Source organism: Sminthopsis crassicaudata, chromosome 3 (assembly GCF_048593235.1).
Source record: "Sminthopsis crassicaudata isolate SCR6 chromosome 3, ASM4859323v1, whole genome shotgun sequence".
Taxonomy (NCBI): domain Eukaryota; kingdom Metazoa; phylum Chordata; class Mammalia; order Dasyuromorphia; family Dasyuridae; genus Sminthopsis; species Sminthopsis crassicaudata.
This window is the reverse complement of record NC_133619.1, coordinates 171,292,105-171,313,873: the sequence shown is the minus strand read 5'-3', so window position 1 is coordinate 171,313,873 and position 21,769 is coordinate 171,292,105. Positions and strand designations below refer to the sequence as shown.

At 33.7% G+C, this 21,769-nt stretch overlaps 1 long non-coding RNA gene across 6 annotated transcripts in view; it reads right to left on the bottom strand.

The window, feature by feature from the left end:
* LOC141560810 (uncharacterized) overlaps window positions 1-21,769 on the bottom strand; it is a 1,071,928-nt gene that overhangs the window by 37,486 nt on the left and 1,012,673 nt on the right. For 2 of the 6 annotated variants that reach the window (XR_012487818.1, XR_012487817.1), the window contains exons 2-3: window positions 5,585-5,679; window positions 3,202-3,889 (exon numbers count right to left, since the gene is read on the bottom strand). The exons of 2 other annotated variants lie outside the window; for them this stretch is intronic. This is a non-coding gene — a long non-coding RNA (uncharacterized LOC141560810). The remainder of the gene's footprint in view (window positions 1-3,201; window positions 3,890-5,584; window positions 5,680-21,769) is intronic. 2 more of the 6 variants (XR_012487820.1, XR_012487819.1) reach the window with 1 other exon arrangement.

Genomic DNA, 21,769 nt, shown 5'->3' with positions numbered 1-21,769 from the left:
GTTTCCCACCCTCTCTTCCAGTTCTCTTTCTACTATAGCCAGTTTCCTTCTTCAAAGCTCAATCAAAAGTAAGAGTTGATTTTAAATACAGGCTCTGACACTAACTGTATGTGAGCAGGGACAGCTCACTTAACTTTTCTTATCTTCAATCTTCTCATCTGTAAATATAGTATTTTATCTATTCCTATACATGGGAAATTATACACATACACACACACATATATATAAATATACTTATATTTCTTATGTGTGTGAAATATATGCACATTTACACATATGTGTGTATATGATAGCTAACATTTGTATAGTACTTTTGTGCTTATGTGCTATATGCACTTATGTAAAGCACTTATATGCTTAACAATTATAATCTCAATTGTTCCTAACAGCAACCATGGAAGGTAGGTGCTATTACTGTCCTCCTTTTTCAGATGAAGACACTGAATAAAAGAGGTTAAGTAAGAGTCACATTGCTAGTAAGTGAGGCTGAATTTGAACTCAGGCCTTCTTGACTCCAGATCTAGAGCTCTATCCATGGAGCCCACATGATCCCCCTTCCCCCCCCACACACACAGAGAGCACTTGAACTGAGTCTCAGAGGGAATCTGAGTAGATCCAACTTTCAAAATGCTTATCTTTAGGTTGTCAGTCCCTTAAGCCCTTCAATGATCTTTAGTACCTTAGTCCTTGTGCTCTTCTTGCTTCTTTTGTTTGCTCTAGCTACATGGTAGCCTTTTTTTTTCCAATCCAAAGGTAGTCTTTCTTATCTTCACAGACTGTGAAGCCTCTTGGATTTTCCTGGAATACCTGGGAGCTATTTTTCTTTATTTTTTCTAATAATGTCTAATAATATGTGGGTATGTGTATTTTTTTTCTTTTCTAACAGAGACCTATTACATCACCAAATAACCACATTTGCCATGGAAAAGTTCTGATTTGAATTACAAAAGGTCTTACAATCTATACTGCCCTTATACACCACAAGAGAGAAAGGAATAAAAAAGCTGCAAGTTGAACACAATGGTGCTGTCTAAAAAATTATATAATTTCTTATACCAGCTGTCAGTTCAGAGCTGGTATAATTCAAGGCTCTTACTCTTTATTTCCTGGCCTCAAATTCCAAGTCTGGAATAAGGCTGTGATTGATCCAGAAATCTACCTTAATGCAACAAGCATTTATTTACCCCCTACCTGTATGATGATTCATGCTGTGTGCTGGGGCTACAAAAAATAAAAATAACATAATCTTGGCCATCAAGAAGTATATAATCTGACAGGAAAGCTATAGCATTCAGACAAATGGGATGTAAAATGAGTGATGAAAGCAGAAGATGAGAGGTCTAGACAAAGTGCTCTAGAAAAAAAAAACTGAGGAAACCTTCTTTAGGATCCACTGAATCATAAATTTATAGCTTAAAAGGTCCAACTCTTACAGATGGGGACACCAAGGGCCATAGAAGTAGAATGACTTGTCCAAATTAAATAAGTTTCAGGGACATAACTTGGACTGAGTTTCTTTGATTGTGAAATCAAGTACTTCTTTCCCTCCCCACTCTTGTATTCAAATCATTGACAGGTATTCTTTCTTGCCTATGCAAAAAAGAGCATCAAGCCATTTAGAATAAAATGTACTTATCCTCCTACCTCCCACCATCTTCCATAGCAAACCTATTTCTGAGATATTGTGTTGGCTCCCACCTTTGACTATGTTTCCCCTTAGAGAAATTTCCAATTTTTTGCTTTAAAGAATGCTACATCTAAGATAAACTATATATATTATGAATCTGTTATTTTGACTTGAATCGACATCTTCTAAAACTTCTTATTTTATTTTTGATCATTTGTGATTTTTTTGCCTTTTTAAAATCTTGTTATTAATCCCTACCTGTCCAGCTCCATTTTTGGCTTCATTCCTTCATGTTTCTGGTTCCTAAACTAGGTGTATTGTACAGTTCCCCTTAGAATTTTCTGCTTGAAAAATTATAATTGAGGGATTTTTCCCTTGCTTTTTCAATGGATAGAGGAGGAGGAGGAGTCATAGGAGAAAAAGAGAAACTGATTTAGAAAAAAAAGAAGAAAGATATTTGGTGACTAACCAAATAGATAGGAGAATCTAGGGTAGAGGGAGAAAATATAGTTGACCTACTATCCTGATCCTGAGTAACTGACTCAAGTTTTTGACTACCAAGACACAAAAACCATTTTCCTCTACTATCTGATAAAGGGACCAGTTTTCAAATTCAATGAAGTTCCATAGGACCATGCATGAATCTCTTTATCATGGTAGGTGCTTTATATGAAAAACACATTATCTTTAGGTACTAGATGTTGCCGTGTTCTGGCTTCAGTCACTACCTGAGCTCTCTTCAGTCCTGCCTACAGGGTCTTTTATTCCCTAGACTCCAAGATGATAGTAATTTCAATTTGTTGTACCTTATATGAAGATGACCCTGTAAACCAAATGTTATTGCATTGATTTCTGTCAAAATTAGACCATATATACCCATTTAGTTTAAAAAGAATCATCCTTAAGACAAGTCACATTGAATTCTGCTGTTATTATATAGATACAATCATGGTTTGTATTATGAAGAAACCATTTAAATGCATTTCAAAAGATTTTTCTAAAAATCTCTTAGGAAATTGATGATAAGCATAAAATATATTGCAGAAGCTAGAAAGTTTGGTGCTTTACATCCTAGTACATCTGGTGTCCAACAGAAGGTAACTAGAAGAAAGTGAATTGTTCTGTTCACTATTGATTCCTGTTCTCTTTTTCTACAAGAGAATGTTTGTTCTATTAGTAAAATTCTTGAAGGCAAGTACTGATTGTGTGATTGTATTTGTATTCCCAGCACTTGCACAATGACTGGTAAATCACTTCTTAAATGTTCTGTCTATCTATTCCTCTATCTCACTGCCATCTTAGGTTTTAGCACATCCTGTGATTCTGCACTTTAAACACTATAGTTCATTGTTTCCCAATAACAATCAATCAATAGAAGCAATCATTTAGAAACAATCAGCTCTTAACAAATATAATTATTTAAATAGCATAGTAATAAGAGTAACTAAAAATATTCTTCTCTTCCTCCCATAAACACAGGGTACACAAATATACAACATTCATGGGAAGAAGAGTCACAAAGTTTTGTGGTAGTGAAACACATATGTAGCAAACATGTGGGAAAAGCAACTTACAATTCCTGGTACTGAAGATCCTGGAAGTCTTTTCTCTGTAGAGTCCTTGCACTTTCCTCTTTAGCTCCAACAGCTGTCTTCTTTTGCCTGATGTAAAGTTACTTCCTTCAAGTTACTTTCTCTTGTATTTAATTGTTTCTCGGTGTCTGTTTGGAAAATGGTGTGGCTCTCCTACTTGATTCATATCTCTTTCTGGTACAGTAGTTCTTCTTGAAAGCTATGTGATGTGTGTGTGTGTGTGTGTGTGTATGTGGTGTGCATGCATGTGTGTGTGTGTGTGTGTGTGTGTGTGTGTGTGTGTGTGTGGTTCTTCCAGGGGATTCTTCAACAGGTAGCTCCTGGCTTGTAAATCTTCTCCTATCTCTAATACAGTAACTTCATTCAAAGTTTATCTATTTAAAGGTCCCAGAGTTATTTTTTTTTTTTGCTCAGCCAATTATAATCAGAAAGCTTGTCTTATTTTAAATGCCTCACAAGGTATTAAGCCTTGTTAACCCAATAAAACCTCATCATTTATGATTGTGTTCTGAACTACACAAGTGAATTTGTGGAATAGAGAGAATCACAACCCTTTCTTTTCTTTACGAAGAAAAGAATAAATTGACTAAAATAAAGTTCATTTTGCATGTATGTTTGTCTGTTTTGTCATGTGTTGTACCTTCTTTTTGTCTTTGTAATATCAAAATAACTGTTTAAAAAAAAACAACAAGGATTTCAGTCAAATGCTTTGCTTTATTCTGGATTATACAATGACAAAGCAATGGATTGACTGTTTTCTCTCTTCAATGAATTAACTGGCTTTTCCCCCCCTTTCCTCAAAACATAATCATAGTCCTTGAAATGCTGTGAATATTTAAAAAAAATATCTTATTTGCAAACAAATATTGTTCCTAATAATATAGAAGGAGGGTAAAACGTTGGTATAAAGCACCATATTTTGGTGTCCTTAAAATATAGAAATGCAAACGCTTGTTTTGGCAAATTGTTTACAGTAGAGTCAAGGCAAGTTTATGTTTGCTGGACTAATAAATGACTTATTGGAATAGTTATTTACTGATGAATAAGAAAAATCATCTTAATGAATTAAAAGAAGGGTTGGTGATGCTGCTTTTTAAAAATCTGGTCCTATTATGTCATTGGTGTTGGGAATTCTATCCATCTATGAAGATCAGGGATTCATCAGTAATTTAGTTACAGAGAATTGTCAAAGGCATTGATATTCAAAGTGGGGCCTCAGTCCCCTAAGAGGAAAGAGCACAATCTCAGAGAGTTCATGATCAACCAATGGAAATGGACGGGTGGGAAGAGGAGTTGCATTCCACATTTTCTTCATTAGAATGTAAATTCCTTGAGGACAGGTACTGTTTTTCTTTTCTTTGTATACCCAGCATATTATGCATTATATGGCAGCGCCAGTCACCTAATAAATCCTTAATAAATGCTTACTGACTCCAAGTTAGCTAATCCTAGGATTTGTTTCTAACACATTCACACCACTCCGTTAGCTATTATTTCCCAACACTGCTCCGATTCTGACCTCTCCAGGTTCTGTGGAAGTTTCTAATCTGTCCCTTTTGATTATGTGTTAGTCCTTCGGGACAGCTATAATCTAAGGTCTAATAAAGCACCCACAACAGCAAAAATGCTGTCACTAAAATGTTCTCTCTCACCATACCAACACCCTCTCTTTAGATCAACTTCTGATTGCAATAAGTGCCTGGCTGGCTCTGGGTTCCAGTAAGAACCTTTACCATCCCTTTGCATTTTGGATGGACATAATAGATGAGCAGTAGCATAGTTCTCATGGCATCACCCTTTCCTCCCCAAACCTACACCTTTTCCAAACTTTTATATTACTTTTTTAGAGCCTTATCACCTTTCCAGTTCCCCAACAGGCAACTTTGAGGTCCTCCTCAACTTTTCATTCTTATTCATCCCACAACTAATAAATTCCAAATTTTACCACCACTACATCTACAACTCAACCCTTCTCTTTACTCAGATAACCACTTCCCTATGAGTCCTTATTTGCCTGGATAATTGTAATAGCTTCTTACTTAGTGTCCCTGATCCAATCTCAGTTCCACTCAGCTGCCAGAGTGATTTCCCCAAAGTGCAAATCTGATCCTTTAACATGTAACTTTCCTAATCAATGAATTTCAGTAGTTTACTATTGATTATGGGATCAAATATTCTTTTATATTTTTCTACTTTCTATTTCAGGATGATTTTTATAACATTCATAATTAGTACAGTATTGGGGTTTTATAACAAAAATAATTCAATATACATAAATAGGAGGGATTTTTTTAATTGATAGAATGCACAATCAAAAAAGTTTGGAGACTGCTGGCCTAGGGAACTATGAGTTTAAGACACTTACCCCAAATCACAAAGTCAGTATGTGTCAGAAGCAGTGCTGGAACCTAGATCTTCCTGACACCAAAATGGTCCCCTCTACCCACTCTTCCAACCTGTCTGTCAAAGGGAAATTTGGACTAATTATTAGGAATTTTCTGGAAGTCAAAGTAGTTAAACTGACTATCCTCTAAAAAAGCTGCTGTTTACTAGAGCTGTAGAATTGTTTAAAAATTAAAATAGACAAAAAGGTTCAAGAATATATGGTTAGATGTTTACATTTCTGTCATTTCTAATTTCCTTTGGTGGGGACACCAAAGGATATGAACCTAGTCATGTGAAACTGATTGCAGATATCAGTTCAAGGGCTGACTTGCTTTTATTGGTCACTTTAAACAGCACATTAAATGGCTCAGTACTGGGAGCTGATATTGTTTGAAATATTGAATGTGATACTTGGATAACAAATTAAATTATGTGTTTAGGAAGGAAAGAACCAGAGCTTTAGAAAAAGAATTGGGATACCATTAAACTAATCATTATCTGAAGAAAATTGCCATTTAAAAAAAATCACAACTCCAAGCATGAAATCTATAAAATATTATGTGATAGTTATTCTGCTGAATTTTAGAGATATAAATGTACATACAGGGTCAAGAATAATTCTTCAGACAAAATAAGTAGTTTAGGGAATACACTCCATTTTTTTGGCCTCAAGGAAAGATAATGATCTATATAACCCAGATAAAAATGTAATACCACTAGTATGCATAAAGCACTTTAAGTTTAAACATGGATAGTTCATTTACATGAATACTCAAAGATGTAGTTTGGGTAATGGAAGGTTTTAGCTTTAAAAAAAAAAAAAAACCTACAGCCCTCAATGCCTTCTATTTGTTATTGGCAGTAGTAGTGATGACTCATATCTTTGTTTGAAATGAGTAACCTAATTGAGAAATACAAAATTTTACAGATGAAAGAAATCTTAGAGATTATAGAGTCCAACCAACTCATCTTATGAAGGAAGAAATTAAGGTCCAGAAAAAGTCGGGAATTTTCTGAAGATCACATAGCAATTAGCAGAAATAAAGACCAAACTGAGAAACACCTATTTCTAAGTTTGGTATTTGTTCTAGGACATGACTTTGCTGAACTTTATTCAGGAGAGGTTGCAAGAGAGAATGCAACAGTGATCATTTAAGACCTAGAAACATACCACCAAGTAGATTATACAAAGTATCTACTTTTCTTTTTTGATAGTGACTCTGCCAATAATTATACCTTTACTAAAGAATAGTAAGTCATTTTTCAATGCACCTATAATTTCAATAATGTGAGTATTAACACCATCAATTTTAAAGTAAAACTGATAGGGACCTCGAAGGTTATCCAATAAAATCTACCAATTTTTTTTTTCCAGATGAGGAAAATGAAGTCTTGGAAAAGCTAAATGTGTTGCTAACTAGATAAACATCAGAGTTGAATTTAAACCCAGGTCTTAAACTCAGTGGATAAAGCATTGAATCTGAGTCAAGAAAATTCATCTTCCATAGAAGAAATTCAGCTTCAGATGTTTACTAGCTATGTAATCCTGAGCAAGTTACTTAACCCTGTTTGCCTTGGTATTCTCATCTGTAAAATAAGCTAGAGAAGGAAATGGCAAACCACTCTAGTATCTTTGCCAAGAAAATAACAAATGAGTTCACAAAGAATTGAACATGACTGAAAAAAAATTAGGTCAACAACAACCAACTTCTGATTCTAGAGTAAATGTTTCTTCTGTTGTATCACACTACTCACCTCAATAGAAAAGGAGTACTCTTAGGTTTCCTCCATCTATAAAATGGGTAAACCAAGAAGGCCAAAGACTGAAACAAAATTTCTTTCTGTACCACTATTCATAGTGATAGAGACTCAATCTGTTATTTCATTGGTATAAGAAACTGCTCACTGAGGAAACTTCCCCTACCAACACACCTTTTCTGAAATGTATGGTCCTAAAGATTTGTCTAGAATACTGAGAAATTAAGTGATTTGTTCACGGTTATAGTACTTTTCAGAGACAAGATTTAAACCCAGATTTTCCTGTCTCAGTGCCAGTTCTATCCATTATGCCATTCTGCCTCTAAAGTATTTGTAGAAAGATTTTTAAAAATCTTATTTTATTTCTAATAGCATTTTTTCAAATACTTTTAAAGATCGTTTTCAACATTCATTTTTGTAAGACTTTGTGTTCTAAATTTTTCACCCTCCCTCCCATCCCTCCTCCCCCAGTTCAAGACAGTAAGGAATCCCATATAGATTATTATCAAGTATCAAAGTATAAATATTTTAAATATATTTCTATATTTTTCATTTGTTCAAGAAAAATGAGGCCAAAAGGGGAAAAATGCAAGAAAGAAAACAAACAAAAAAATGAAAATATTATAATATGATCCACATTCTCTCTCTTGATTCAATTGGCATTTTTCTATCCCAAGTGCATTGGGATACCTTGAATCACTGCATTTTTGAGAAGAGCCAATTCTATCACAGTCGACCATAATCTTCTTGTGACTGTGTACTATGTTTTCCTGGCTCTACTAACTTCACTCAGCAGAAAGATTTATTTTTTCTGACAGAAAAACAAGATAAACAAGAAAATCCCTAAAAATAAAATGAATAATCTTAGGCTTGATAATGATTTAAATGAGAGACATATTAACCATGTCTCATCTACCTATGCTAGCCAAACCCTGAAGTTTCTATCAGGTCAAATAAAAATCAAGAAATTCAATGAGAAACTATAATAAGTTATTTTTTCTACTACAGAATTACAAAAAGAGATCAGCCAGAAGACCAAGAGCAATAGGAAAGGCTTCCAACAACAAAGCCAGTACCAGCTCAGGGAAGCTTCTCATATAGAAAAGAGATGTGCCAGGAACCTGTATAGCTTGAAAGATTCTCTGTTTAGAAGTAGCTAAGTAGAGAGATCTCCTGAAAAAATTTTAGAGTGTTCAATATATGCTAGGGCTGGACCTTGGAAGGTCCACATTGCAACAGTAGGCAGCAACCAGTACAGAGCCCAAACACTTCAAATGTGGCACTTAAGTGCAGGGAGTATGAAGTACCTAACATTCTGTCTTAAGATGCCAAAGAAGGACCTTGAAAATCAACATTGTAAATGTCAAGGATTCATTTGGGGGTGAAAGTCAACACAGGAACATAAGTGATTCAAGGCAAGAGTGAATAAGGTAGACAACCATACCAATAGCACAGAAAAGAGCAGGGCCTTGGCACAAATTATGACATATTGAGTGATTCTCTTCAAAAGAGTCAATAATTCTTCATCAAATGTAAGCAAAGAGTAAAAAGAAAAAATGAATTTTTATAATAATTAGATGAATACCAAGAAGAAATGAAGCAATCAATAAAAAATGAAATTAAAATTCTAAGGTGAAAGCATTTGAAGAGAAAGTGGTAAAACATTACTACCCAAGAAATAAATTCCCTAAAAACTGTAAGCAGACCAAACAAAAATGAATCCACAATGTAGAAAAAACATTTACAACAAAATAAAAGGATTTTTAAAAATAGAATAAAATTTAATGTCTGACATTTAAAAAAAAAACTTGTAAAACAATACAAGGAGATTAAATTTAAAAATCATTCAACTCTCTGGAAATAATGATTTGAAAAAAGCTTGGACATTTCAAGAAATTATAAATGCATAATTTCCAGATCCATGAGAATTAGAAGACAGTAAAAAGAATTAGAAGAAGTAAAAACAGAAAGAATTAATTTATCACAATCTGTTTTAAAAAACAAACAAACAACAACCCAAAAGAAAAAAAAAAAAGAAAAAAAAAAAAAAAAAGAAAACCAGAAGGCCATATCCAAAATATGCAGTAAGGAACTAAAATCAGGGTTACATAAGACCTCACAGCTTCTATAATAGGTAAAATTAAATCTAAGAATTCAATATTACAAAAGGGAAAAGATATAGGCTTACAACTTTACCCTGTAAAGTTGTGCCATCTTATAAGTGAAAAAAGTACATCTTTAGTGAAATGTAAGACTTTCAAGCATTTTCTGATTAAAAAACCAGAATCACATAGGCATTTCAAAATATAAATACAGGAAAGATTTGATATGATGATGCAGTATTGACATTTGAATAGGAGAAGAAACTGTCTCTTCAGAACTTTAATTTCTTCAAAGAGTATTGAAAAGATAATTAAATCTGAAAAAAACCCAAAGGTTCTAGAAATGGATTGATTCTGTTCTGAGGATGTGAACAAGTAAAGGAGTAGGGAAAGTTAAAAAATATACTAGTATAGAAAGGAAGAATAAAGGGATGATCCACTATTCTTTATAATTAGGGTGCATGAGAAAAATGAATGAACATGGAGGAAAAGGAAGAGAGAATGGGTATAAAATCATCCTCACTTGAAATCTGAAAAGAGCAAAGGAAGATTCAATACAGTTTAGTATGGAAATAAATAAAACTTAAGGGCAAAATTTGAGGCTAAGAATGGGGCAGGTTACAAGGATGCAAGTCATAAGCAAAATAAACTTCCTGACCCTGAAGCAGGGTATGACAAGAGAAAAATGACTAAACAAACTATGGCATTAGAATGTAATGAAATATTATTGTATCATAAGAATGATTAAAAGAGATTATTTCAGAGAATTTTGAGTAGCATGAACTGACAGTATTCAGTGAAAAGAAAAAAAAAGTATTCTCTTTATAACAATTTATAAATTGTTCTATTTGTACTAATAATGACAGGAACATTATAAATGAAAACAACTTTGAAAAACAAGAACATTGATCAGTGCAATGAAATATAAAACACTAAAAAGCTAAAACCACTAAAAATTTTAGTATAGAAAGAATTAAGAAAGATGGTCACCTTCTGAGATTTAAGCAATTTTGAAAAGCTCCCCTTTCATATGACTTCTCCATCACTGATCTGCCATGGTCATTTCCTACTCCACTTTAAATCATCTTCAGTAATAAGACATTCTAGTTCAGTGGAACAATCATGGTACAATTAATCAGGAGGCCTTGTTTTTATTTCTGGCTCTACCACTAATTAGATCTGTAACCCTTAACTTCATTTTTCTCATCTTCAAAATGAGAAGGTTTAAGGGCTCATCTGGTTTGAAAGTTCTGAGAGTCCACCGTTCCATGTTATTAATGAATAAGATAGTAGTATTATTTGGGAAAGCATATTTAAATTGTTCCAATTACTTGGGAAGAACTTTCAAATTCTTTCCTATTCCAAGAGATTAATTTATCATACTAAGTTTTATCTAAAGTTACAATATTCAAATCAGGTTCCTTAAATAGAAAGGCAAGAGTTCTAAGGAAGGCAGGGTTAGTGTGAAAGAATGAGTGTCAAGATTTAGTGGGGTGAGGTATGTGTGTGTGTGTGTGTGTGTGTGTGTGTGTGTGTGTGTGTGTGTGTGTGTGTATGAAGTTGGAAGATTGAAGGTGATGAATAAGAGAGTGGACCAAATAGGAATGTAGTACCTCCAAAGTCACCTTAACTATTTCTTGATTTTGCTCTGGTCTAATTCCTTTCCTCCAATATCCTCACTCCATTCAGAACATATACTATTATCCAAATAGCAGAAATAAAAGCTTCTCTAGAATTTTTTGTCTTTTTAATTCTGGATAGTTTTTATTGTCTTGGACAAGCCTCACTAAGAAAATCAACATGTAGGCACGTTGCATTTATTCCTTCACTTACAAACAGTTAACTAATACCTACTATATATTAGGTGTTGTACAAGTTGCTGTCAATACAAACCCAGTGATGGTAGATTCTGTTTTCAAGAGGGCCTTATATAATTTAATGGGGGAAAGGAAAACAAATAAGTGAAATAAATGCAAAAAGGTCAGATGAAGAAATATTTTACAAATAACATACTGGCTAATAAGTGTTAACTAAAGTCTACAAAGTATTCATTTACATCTCATAAACATATTGTTTTCCCTATCATTCAATAAATGGCTATAATAGTTATCCAGAACTTTAGTCAAAGTAACAGTGGAATACAGTCAATGAAGTTTTTCCTAGAATATTTTCTCTCAGAACATGCAGTATCATTTATCTATCTATTGACTAGATAGCAAACAGCTCCAACTATATATAATCATGGTGGAAAGCAAATATCATAAAATCATAAACTAATAGAATTTTGAGCTAGAAAGGACATTGAAGATCAACTAATCCACCTATTTTTATAAATGAGAAGAATTGCACACATATACATAATAAATATATATATACATATAATTTTACAATGAGAGTTCAATGACTTGTACAACTATGTAATTGCCCAACTGAGAAGAAGTTTTGGTATTTTATGACTTGACAATGTTATTTTTCAAAAAAGGATCCCATTTAGGTGTACAAGGGGTGTCATCTATAGTCTAGGTATCATCCAGTTAAAATTTCTGATTGTAAAAAGCCCTATGATAATGAAAAACTGTGATCACTATAGGAAGATTTAAGGAAAGTGATCCTCTATGAATCGCTTTAGACAAATTCAATGGCTATATGTTACCTTTTAAGGGACTTACTCTTTGAGTAACATCTGTTGTGATATATAATACTGAAATTATCAATTTTAAAAAGTGGGTATGGGGGGCAGGGAACTATTTTATGACCTGGTTACTCTTGACCTGATTCTTTAAGTAACTCCATTCTGGCACATTTCTGATTCTCTAGAAATATATATATTTTTTCTATTTATAATTGTAGACTTCTCCGTAAAGAAATGAAAGATTATATCTCCATCCTTCTTTGCAGAGTGGGTACCTATGGATATGGAACATTGCATAATCTGTAAGACACTGTAGAAATGACCCTTGATTGATATATTGATTAGTTTTGTTAAACTTCCTTTTTTTTCTCTGTTTTATTCTTTATGAAAGGATGGCTTACTGGATAGAAAAAATGGAGGGGGTATACACAGAGATGAAGATAATGTTGTTTAAAACATTTTTACAATTTAATATAATTTTTTATTCTACAAGAAAAAATAAACAACATATATCACAAATGCTGCTGTTTTTATACTGACTATAATATTGCAATTTAATCTTCAGAGCTGAAATTTCATATCACCTAAAGAGCAATGGAAAAACAGATGTGGAGTGTGAGCTGACTGCAAGACATTACAAACATGGGTTACAAAAGACAGCCCATTTTTTTAAAATGTTATGAGACAGATGTACTGCCTCTGCCCCTATACCCACTTTTCAAAATGGATAATTTCAGTTTGATATGTTGTAACAGATGTTACTCAAAGGGAAGTCCCTTAAAAATGTATAACCATTGGATTTGTGTAAAGTAATTTATATGGGATCATTTTCTCCTTAAATCTCCCTATAGTGACTAAAGTTTTTCATTATATAATCAGAAATTTTAACTAGATGGTACCTAGAAAATGGCCTGCTTTTGTAACAAGAGCAAGAAATATTAAACAGACAGATCAAAGGTTTCGCTGAACCTATCAAAAAGGCAAGAGCAATCAATGAAAATTTACAGTAGATTGGGTAACTTCATGGGGAACTTGTGAAAGGACATGGATAAGAGATGTACAAGTGAAACAGGCATGGATGAGTTAAGATATATATCACTAGACAAAAATTCTAAATCAGTGAGATCATGGATTCATTTAAGTTTTAAGTATTTAAAGGATTTTTTAAAACATCATAATATCTAGTGAAATGTCATGCAGAGAAAGAGGACATTAAAATTTTGACTACAGTTATAATGACACTATTATTTACATAATGTCTTTACACTAAACTTGTTAAGCTCTTGCATATCTATCCATACTCCCTCAAACTCTATGTAAGAAGGTAGTAATGTATTCTTCAAAAAGATGTATCTTTTTGTAAGTAGGGGAATGAAGCCACATAGCAGTTACAGGATTTGTTCAAAGTCAAACAGGAATCTGATTACAGTCAATTAGGCAGGTTTAAAAACAAAATAAAACAAAACCAATACTTACTGAATGACTACTATATGCCCAGCACTGTACTAAATACTAGGGATACATAGAAAACTAAGAAACTTTTTGCTCTCAAGGGGGTCACAGTCTAAGAAGGAGACAACATGCAAAAAAAATGTATGTAAATAAACTGAGCAAACTGAAAATAATAACAAAGACAAGGTACTAACTAGAATTAAGAGGGATCAGTATTGATATTGCAGTTTTATGTATAAGCAACTTAAAAAAAATTATTATATTATATTATGTAAATGCTTCTTTTATTCTGTAAATTAAGTTAATTAAAAGAAGAATTAGAAAAATTTTCCCTGATCTCTTTTAGCTGGGATCCAGGAAAGCCTAGGATTTAGGTCTAATTGGTCACTAATCTTATATTTGTTCAACTAGTCAATGGTCACAGCTCTAACTTCATAAAAAAGATAAGAGTCTGTCTTGTGTACAGTGCCATGCTTCATGGCACTGCTCTATAGACAAGATATCAGTTAAGACAGTGCTGAGAAATTGATTTGTGTCCCTCCTCTCCATTAGAGCTACAGTGGCTTCACAAATGTAGCCTATAGTTTCAATAAGATAAATAATTATAAAATAGTCAACATGCAGAAGGTAGCTTTGCTCGGTTCTCCCATTGCTTCCTCCTTTTCTTAAAGAAAAACCGAAAATAGAACCAAATGATATGCTTTCTTCTTTGCATGCTGGTTGGTTTCAACTAAATAGTGAAAGTATATGTATCTAGATTGGCCAAAGCAATGTGTTGAAAAGATTTTTTTAATCAGTAAAATCAACCAATTGTTATGTGATGCTGGATAAACAGTTTGAATTTTATCTTTCATTGAATTGATAGGGTGGTGGCTTTTATTCATTAGTTAAAATTAGATGTTTTAGCTTCATTGAAGGTTTGACATTAGTAACAATGTATACCAAAATGCTATCCAGGGTCTTCTATCATCTAGTAAATTCAGTTATTTGAATTTCAAAACAATCCTTATACTATTAGACAAATAACTATTAAACTTTTTCTGTACTTTTACAGCTATAATGTTACCAGTGTATGCATGTATGTGTATACAATATCTCTACATAATTCATAGTACTCTCCTAATAACAAACTAACTTTATGCTATGTGAATAATGTGGAAAGGTAAAGCTGACTTATACACTAGCTAAGAAGGGTGGAGAGTTGAGATAACTGTTTGGATATTTGGTTGGGGGTTAGTGACAAATGGATTTAAGGATCATTATTGAGGAAAACTATGAGGAAAAATTTTGATGTGCATGGTTTCAGTTTTGAGTTCTAATCAACGACCATTTATCAAGCACCTACAGAAAATAAATGAAACAATGCCTATTCGCAAGGAACTTATAGTCTAATGAACAAAGCAATTAACTATGCAAATATATATAAAATAAATCCAAATAAATATTACATTGCTAAATACAAGGTAGCTTGGGAAGGAGGGTCTAGCTTTTGGAAAGATTAGGAATAGTTTCATGCAAAAAGTGCTGCTAAATTGCATCTGAAAGGAAGAGAAAGGACCCTCCATAAGGCATAAATGAGGAAGGAATACATTGAAGTTATGTTGGATGACCATAGAAAAGATAAAAATTGTAGGTAGAATGTCATATATATAGAGGATGGGGCAGCCAATTTGGCTGATTTGAAGAATATGGGAAAGGAAACAATGTCCAATGAGTTTAGAGAGATATATGAGCTAAGGTTGTAAAAGACTTTAGAAGTTAAACAATGGAGGTTATGTTTGATTCTGGAGGCAATAAGAAGCTGCTTCGAGCTTCTAGCCTAGATAATCAAATAGGTAAGTATGTATATATAGAAAGTTACTTCTGAAGCAAAGTAGACAATGAACCAAAATGGGAAGAGCTTTTAGTTAGGAAGACCAAATAGGTGACTGTTGCAATGATATGGGCAAGGAGTAATAAGGCCTAAGATTACATAATTATTGTGAGAGTAGAAAGAAGGATTTGATTGTGACAGATCTGATCCGAATAGAAATGGCAAAATCATATATTATTAATGATAATAAGATTAATGATTCCAAACCAGAGTCAGATTTAATACTTGAAACTTCCTCTAACACACATTCTAAGATTTTTAAAATGCTAAGATGTTTGTATTTTCTGAATATTGAGATTTACACAGCATGAGTTTCACAGAGTACACCAATAATGCTCCACATGTCTGAGTAGACACAGGCTGTTATTCCCTAACTAAATTAATCAGATCACTTGTATTGCCAAGATGATCTCGTGATCATTTTATGATTTATGGTTTTTCCTCTTGAGCTGGATGAGACTACAATGAAAATCTCATCCAATTCATTCATTTTTTAAAGGCAAAAAACTTTGAGGTTCAAAGGAGTTAGGGCACTAGGCCATAGTGACCCAACTAACTCAGCTAATTTAGATTTGAAGCTAAACAAAACCCTAACACTTCTAACTGGTCAAGTGCTTTCTCCTAATGGTCTCTCAATCAATTTTTTGGTTAAAGTGGTTCCTGCTGTGAAGGTGGATGAAATGAACATATCATCCCAGGTCTATCAGGCCTTTTATACTCATGTTGCAGCTTGAGTCAGTCATTAGTCATTGAGTCAATCCTTGAATTTTCTCATATTGCAGAAAGTATAACTGGTTTCATCTAGAAATGATCATAGTGACTAATTAAAACTCAGTTCTATGTTACATTGAGGGCAATTTTTTTGGAAGTGGAAAGTAGGCTAATTTTTGACCATGCTAAATTTTAATTGGGAAAAATAATAGTGGTGCACATTCATAATAGTAATTATGGCTTACATTAAACAGAACTTTGAGGTTTGTGTGCTTTCCTCTCAACAATACAATGAAATACAAAGAATGAGATTATTGGTCACATTTTATAAATGAAGAAACAGACATAAGACATTTGTGACTTCCAGGAACTATACAAGCAAAAATACAAAACACTTTCCACACAAAGTCAGATCTAAACAATTGGAAAAATATTAAGTGCTCTTGTGAGTGAGTATAATAAATATGACATTATCTAAACTAATCTATTTATTTAGTTATATGCCAATCAGACTCCCAAGAAACTATTTTAATGACCTAGAAAAAATAACAACAAAATTCATATGGAAGAACAAGAATTTCAAGGGAATTAATGAAAAAAAAATCAAATGAAGACAGCCTAGCTATATCTGATCTAAAACTATATTATAAAGCAGCGGTCACCAAAACCATTTGGTATTGACTAAGAAATAGACTAGTTGATCAGTGGAATAGGTTAGGTTTACAGGACAAAATAGTCAATAACTATAGCAACTTAGTATTTGATAAACCCAAAGATCCCAGCTTTGGGGATGAGAATTCACTATTTGACAAAAACTGCTGGGAAAACTGGAAATTAGTATGACAAATTAGGCGTGGACCTACACTTAACACCTTACACCAAGATAAGATCAAACTGTGTTCATGATTTAGGCGTAAAGAATGAGGTTATAAATAAATAAGAAGGACATAGGATAGTTTACTTAGACTTGTGGAGGAGGAAGGAATTTATGACCAAAGAAGAACTAGAGATCATTATTGATCACAAAATAGAAAATTTTGATTATATCAAGTTAAAAAGCTTTTATACAAACAAAACTAATGCAAGCAAGATTAGAAGGGAAGCAATAAACTGGGAAAACATTTTTACAGTTAAAGGTTCTGATAAAGGCCTCATTTCCAAAATATATAGAGAATTGACTCTAATTTATAAAAAATCAAGCCATTCTCCAATTGATAAATGGTCAAAGGATATGAACAGACAATTCTCAGATGATAAAATTGAAACTATTTCTACTTATATGAAAGGGTATTCCAAATCACTATTGATCAAAGAAATGCAAATTAAGACAACTCTGAGATACCACTACACACCTATCAGATTGGCTAAGATGACAGGAAAAGATAATGACTGTTGGAGGGGCTGCAGGAAAACTGGGACACTGATGCATTGTTGGTGGAGTTGTGAAAGGATCCAACCATTCTGGAGAACAATTTGGAACCATGCTCAAAAAGTTATCAAACTGTGCATACCCTTTGATCCACTAGTGTTACTACTGGGCTTATATCCCAAAGAGATCTTAAAGAACGGAAAGGGACCTGTATGTCCCAAAATGTTTGTGGCAGCCTTTTTTGTAGTAGATAGAAACTGGAAATTGAATGGATGCCCATCAATTAGAGAATAGTTGGGTAAATTGTGGTCTATGAATTTATGGAATATTATTGTTCTGTAAGAAATGACCAGCAAGATGAATACAGAGAGGCTTGGAGAGACTTACATGAACTGATGCTAAGTGAAATGAGCAGAACCAGGAGATCATTATACACTTCAACAACAATACTATATGAGGATATATTCTTTTTTTTTAATTTATTTTTTTTAATTCATTTTTCCAAATTATCCCCTCCCTCCCTCCACTCCCTCCCCCCGATGGCAAGTAATCCCATACATTTTACATGTGTTACAATATAACCTAGATACAATATATGTGTGTAAATACCATTTTCTGTTGCACATTAATTATTAGCTTCCGAAGGTATAAGTAACCTGAGTAGATAGACAGTAGTGCTAACAATTTACATTCACTTCCCAGTGTTCCTTCTCTGGGTGTAGTTATTTCTGTCCATCATTGATCAACTGGAAATGAGTTGGATCTTCTTTATGTTGAAGATTTCCACTTCCATCAGAATACATATATGAGGATATATTCTGATGGAAGTGGATATCTTTGACAATAAGAAGATCCAATTCAGTTCTAATTGATCAATGATGGACAGAACCAGCTACACCCAGAGAAAGAACATTGGGAAATGAATGTGGACTACTTGCATTTTTGTTTTTCTTCCCAGGTTATTTTTTACCTTTCTGATTCTGATTTTTCTTGTGCAACAAGAGGACAGTACAGATGTATACATATATATTGTATTTAAGATATACTTTAATGTGTTTAACATGTATGAGACTGCCTGCCATCTAGGGGAGGAGGTGGAGGAAAGGACAGAATAGAAGTGATTGCAAGTGATAATGTTGAAAAATTACCCATGCATGTTTTATTAATAAAAAAATAAAAATTAAAAAAAATTTAAAAGAAAGAAATTTGTGACTTCTTTAGGATCACACAGCCAACAAGAATCAGAATTGCATCCAGAACTCAGGTCTCTTGACTTCAAATCCAATGCACCTTTCACTTTATTATGCTTCTGCCTCTTTACCAGTCAGGCATTGAATTTGATATTTATTATTGTACCCAATTCTTTCATATTACACCTGAGGAAATTGAGGCCCAGAGTACAGAAAATCAGTGGCCAATATTAATAACTCAACTCTCCTGACATATTCAGTGTTGTTTCCAGTATACCACTAATTTCTGAAATAAAGAATTAAGACTACCATTTTAATATTCTTTAGCTATCATTTTTGTTGTCTAGTCTTTTCTGACTCTCCATGACCCCATTTGAGGTTTTCTTAGAAAAGTTGTTATTTCCTTTTTTTATTTTACACATGAGGAAACTGAGGCAAAAAGGGTTATGTGATTTGCCCAGAATCACACAGCTTGTTTGAATGAAATTTGAATTCAGGAAGTTGAGTCTTCTTGATGCCAGACTTGGTCTGTTTTGCCAGCTAGCTGTCCATTTCAAAGCTAGTTATGTTTAACACTAGAATCTTCCCCTTACATAGCTTCTAAGATATCTAAATACTAAAATGTCTGTGCTTTCTGTTTTTTTTTCTCTCTAGGTTATAATTAAGATGATGCTCAGATGATTTTCTTCAGAAATAAGATAAACCTATCCCATATCAATCAACGGTACTGTAGCTGGCTTTATATACTCACAAAGTATATTCATCATAAAAGTCTAGTATTTGTCATACAAAGCCCAGTCAGTACTCTTGATGTCTACAATCCTTATTTCAGCATCTTGGGAATGTGGAGGACTCACATGAAGTGCTGTTGCTGCCACTAGATATCATCACTTTTTTAGCATTTCCGGGGTGCTCCAATCGAAAACAATGTCTGGGTGATGACTCTGTCAGTTTCCCCATTGTCAAGCACAATCTTATGTTCCTCCACACTTTCACAATATTTCCCCATTGGGAACATGCCTGACATTGCAATTTCTCAAAACTGTAGCTCTGCAGTGAATGCCTAATTCCTGAAACTGCAAAAACTAACAAAAGCTGATTTTTCCACTGATTTGACTGGCTGACTATTTCGAGGCTTTGCATGTGATGACCTGCTGTTCTTCACAAACAAAATCTTTAATGTGCCCACATGGTTGTTCTGAAGTGGCTGAGGGCAATTAAATCCTTGCAAGCTGCCTGCAGGGCACTGAGAATTACTCACAATGTCCAGAGTTTCTGACACAGACAAATTTTCCCCATAGGTAACATTTAGCAACTTACTATGTAGCAACTTGTGATTTGATTTTGAACTCAGAACCATTTAACTTTGTGATGAACTAAAGTTATTCAGATTTGAATAGGACCCATTAGTTGATAGTGAATTATTCTTAGAATACATTTGGGGAGCGTGGGGGAGGGAGCATTGTAGTTCAGGGTTTGGTCTTTCCTTTTTTCTTTCTTCCTCTCATTTTCTTCCTCCCTTTCCTTCCTTTCCTTCCTTCCTTCCTTCCTTCCTTCCTTCCTTCCTTCCTTCCTTCCTTCCTTCCTTCCTTCCTTCCTTCCTTCCTTCCTTCCTTCCTTCCTTCCTTCCCTCCTTCCTTCCTTCCCTCCTTCCTTCCTTCCTTTCCTTCCTTCCTTCCTTTCCTTCCTTCCCTCCTTCCCTCCTTCCCTCCTTCCCTCCTTCCCTCCTTCCTTTCCTTCCTTCCTTCCTTCCTTTCCTTCCTTCCTTTCCTTCCTTCCTTTCCTTCCTTTCCTTCCTTCCTTCCTTCCTTCCTTCCTTCCTTCCTTCCTTCCTTCCTTCCTTCCTTCCTTCCTTCCTTCCTTCCTTCCTTCCTTCCTTCCTTCCTTCCTTCCTTCCTTCCTTCCTTCCTTCCTTCCTTCCTTCCTTCCTTCCTCTTTCTCTCTTTTCTTTCTCAGTTTTCTGGTTTGCTAATGAAAAATCTTGGTTACTTGTAAAGATGTCACACTAAGTATTTTTATACCCCAAATCAGTGATCCCTTTCTGCAACAAATTATAGCTTTGCCCTCATCAGATTTTAAAATATTTGTTTAAAACTCTTCTTAAATTTATTTCATCTCCTAGATTGCTAAAACAAATCAATGCTTATATTCTTTAATCTTTATCTTTTTCTTTCCCCCAATGTTTCTTTTCTTTTTCTTCTGATACTGTTTTTAATTCTTTATTTCCTTCTCTATTTTTCTTATTCTCTTTCATTTGTTTTCTTCTCTACTTTCTATATGTTCTTTCTCTTTTCATTTTTCTTGCAATTTTCTTTCTTTAGTTTCTTTTATTTTTAATCTCTCTACTTTTGATATTTTGTTATATTATTTCTCCTCTATTGTTTTTCTTTCTTTTTTTGCTATTCCTTTCTCCTTTTCAATAGTTCTCTTTATTTGCTCTCTTCTTGTTTTATTTTACTTCATTATTTCCGCTCCTCTTTTTGTTTTTTCCTTCTCTTCTGTGTTCTTTCATTTTCTCATTTTTTCCTTTCTTTTTTCTATCTCTGAATCTTCTTCTCCTTCTTCCCTACTCCCTTTTTTCTCCCTCTCTTTCTCTATGTCTCTATGTGTGTGTCTTTCTCTGCTTCCTCTTCTCTCCCCCTCTTTTTTCTCTTTTCCTCCTTTTTTGCCTTATTTTCCCTTTTATTTTCCTTCTCTCTCTTTCACTTTTATCCCCTCTCCTGATCTGTCAGCATCAGATACTATTATTCTTGTTTTTTTATGTCACTAAATAAGTTCTTTACATCAAATTCCAGTTTTCAGAACCTTATGGAAAATATTGCATATGAATACCAAGGTAAGGACAGACCCATCAGCTATCAACTACCCGACTTGAGGAATTTACACCCCAAATAATTGTTATTCCTGATAGAGGGCAGTGTAACTCTGTTTCTAGACATTTAATAACATATTAAAGCCCCTACTTCTGGCTGTGCCAAAAACAGATCAGAGGTTAGAGGACTGGAAAAGAAAAAGGAGGTATGATCATCTGTACAAGGGAAACTGATTGCAGAAGAAAATGAAAGAAAGTGTTTGTGA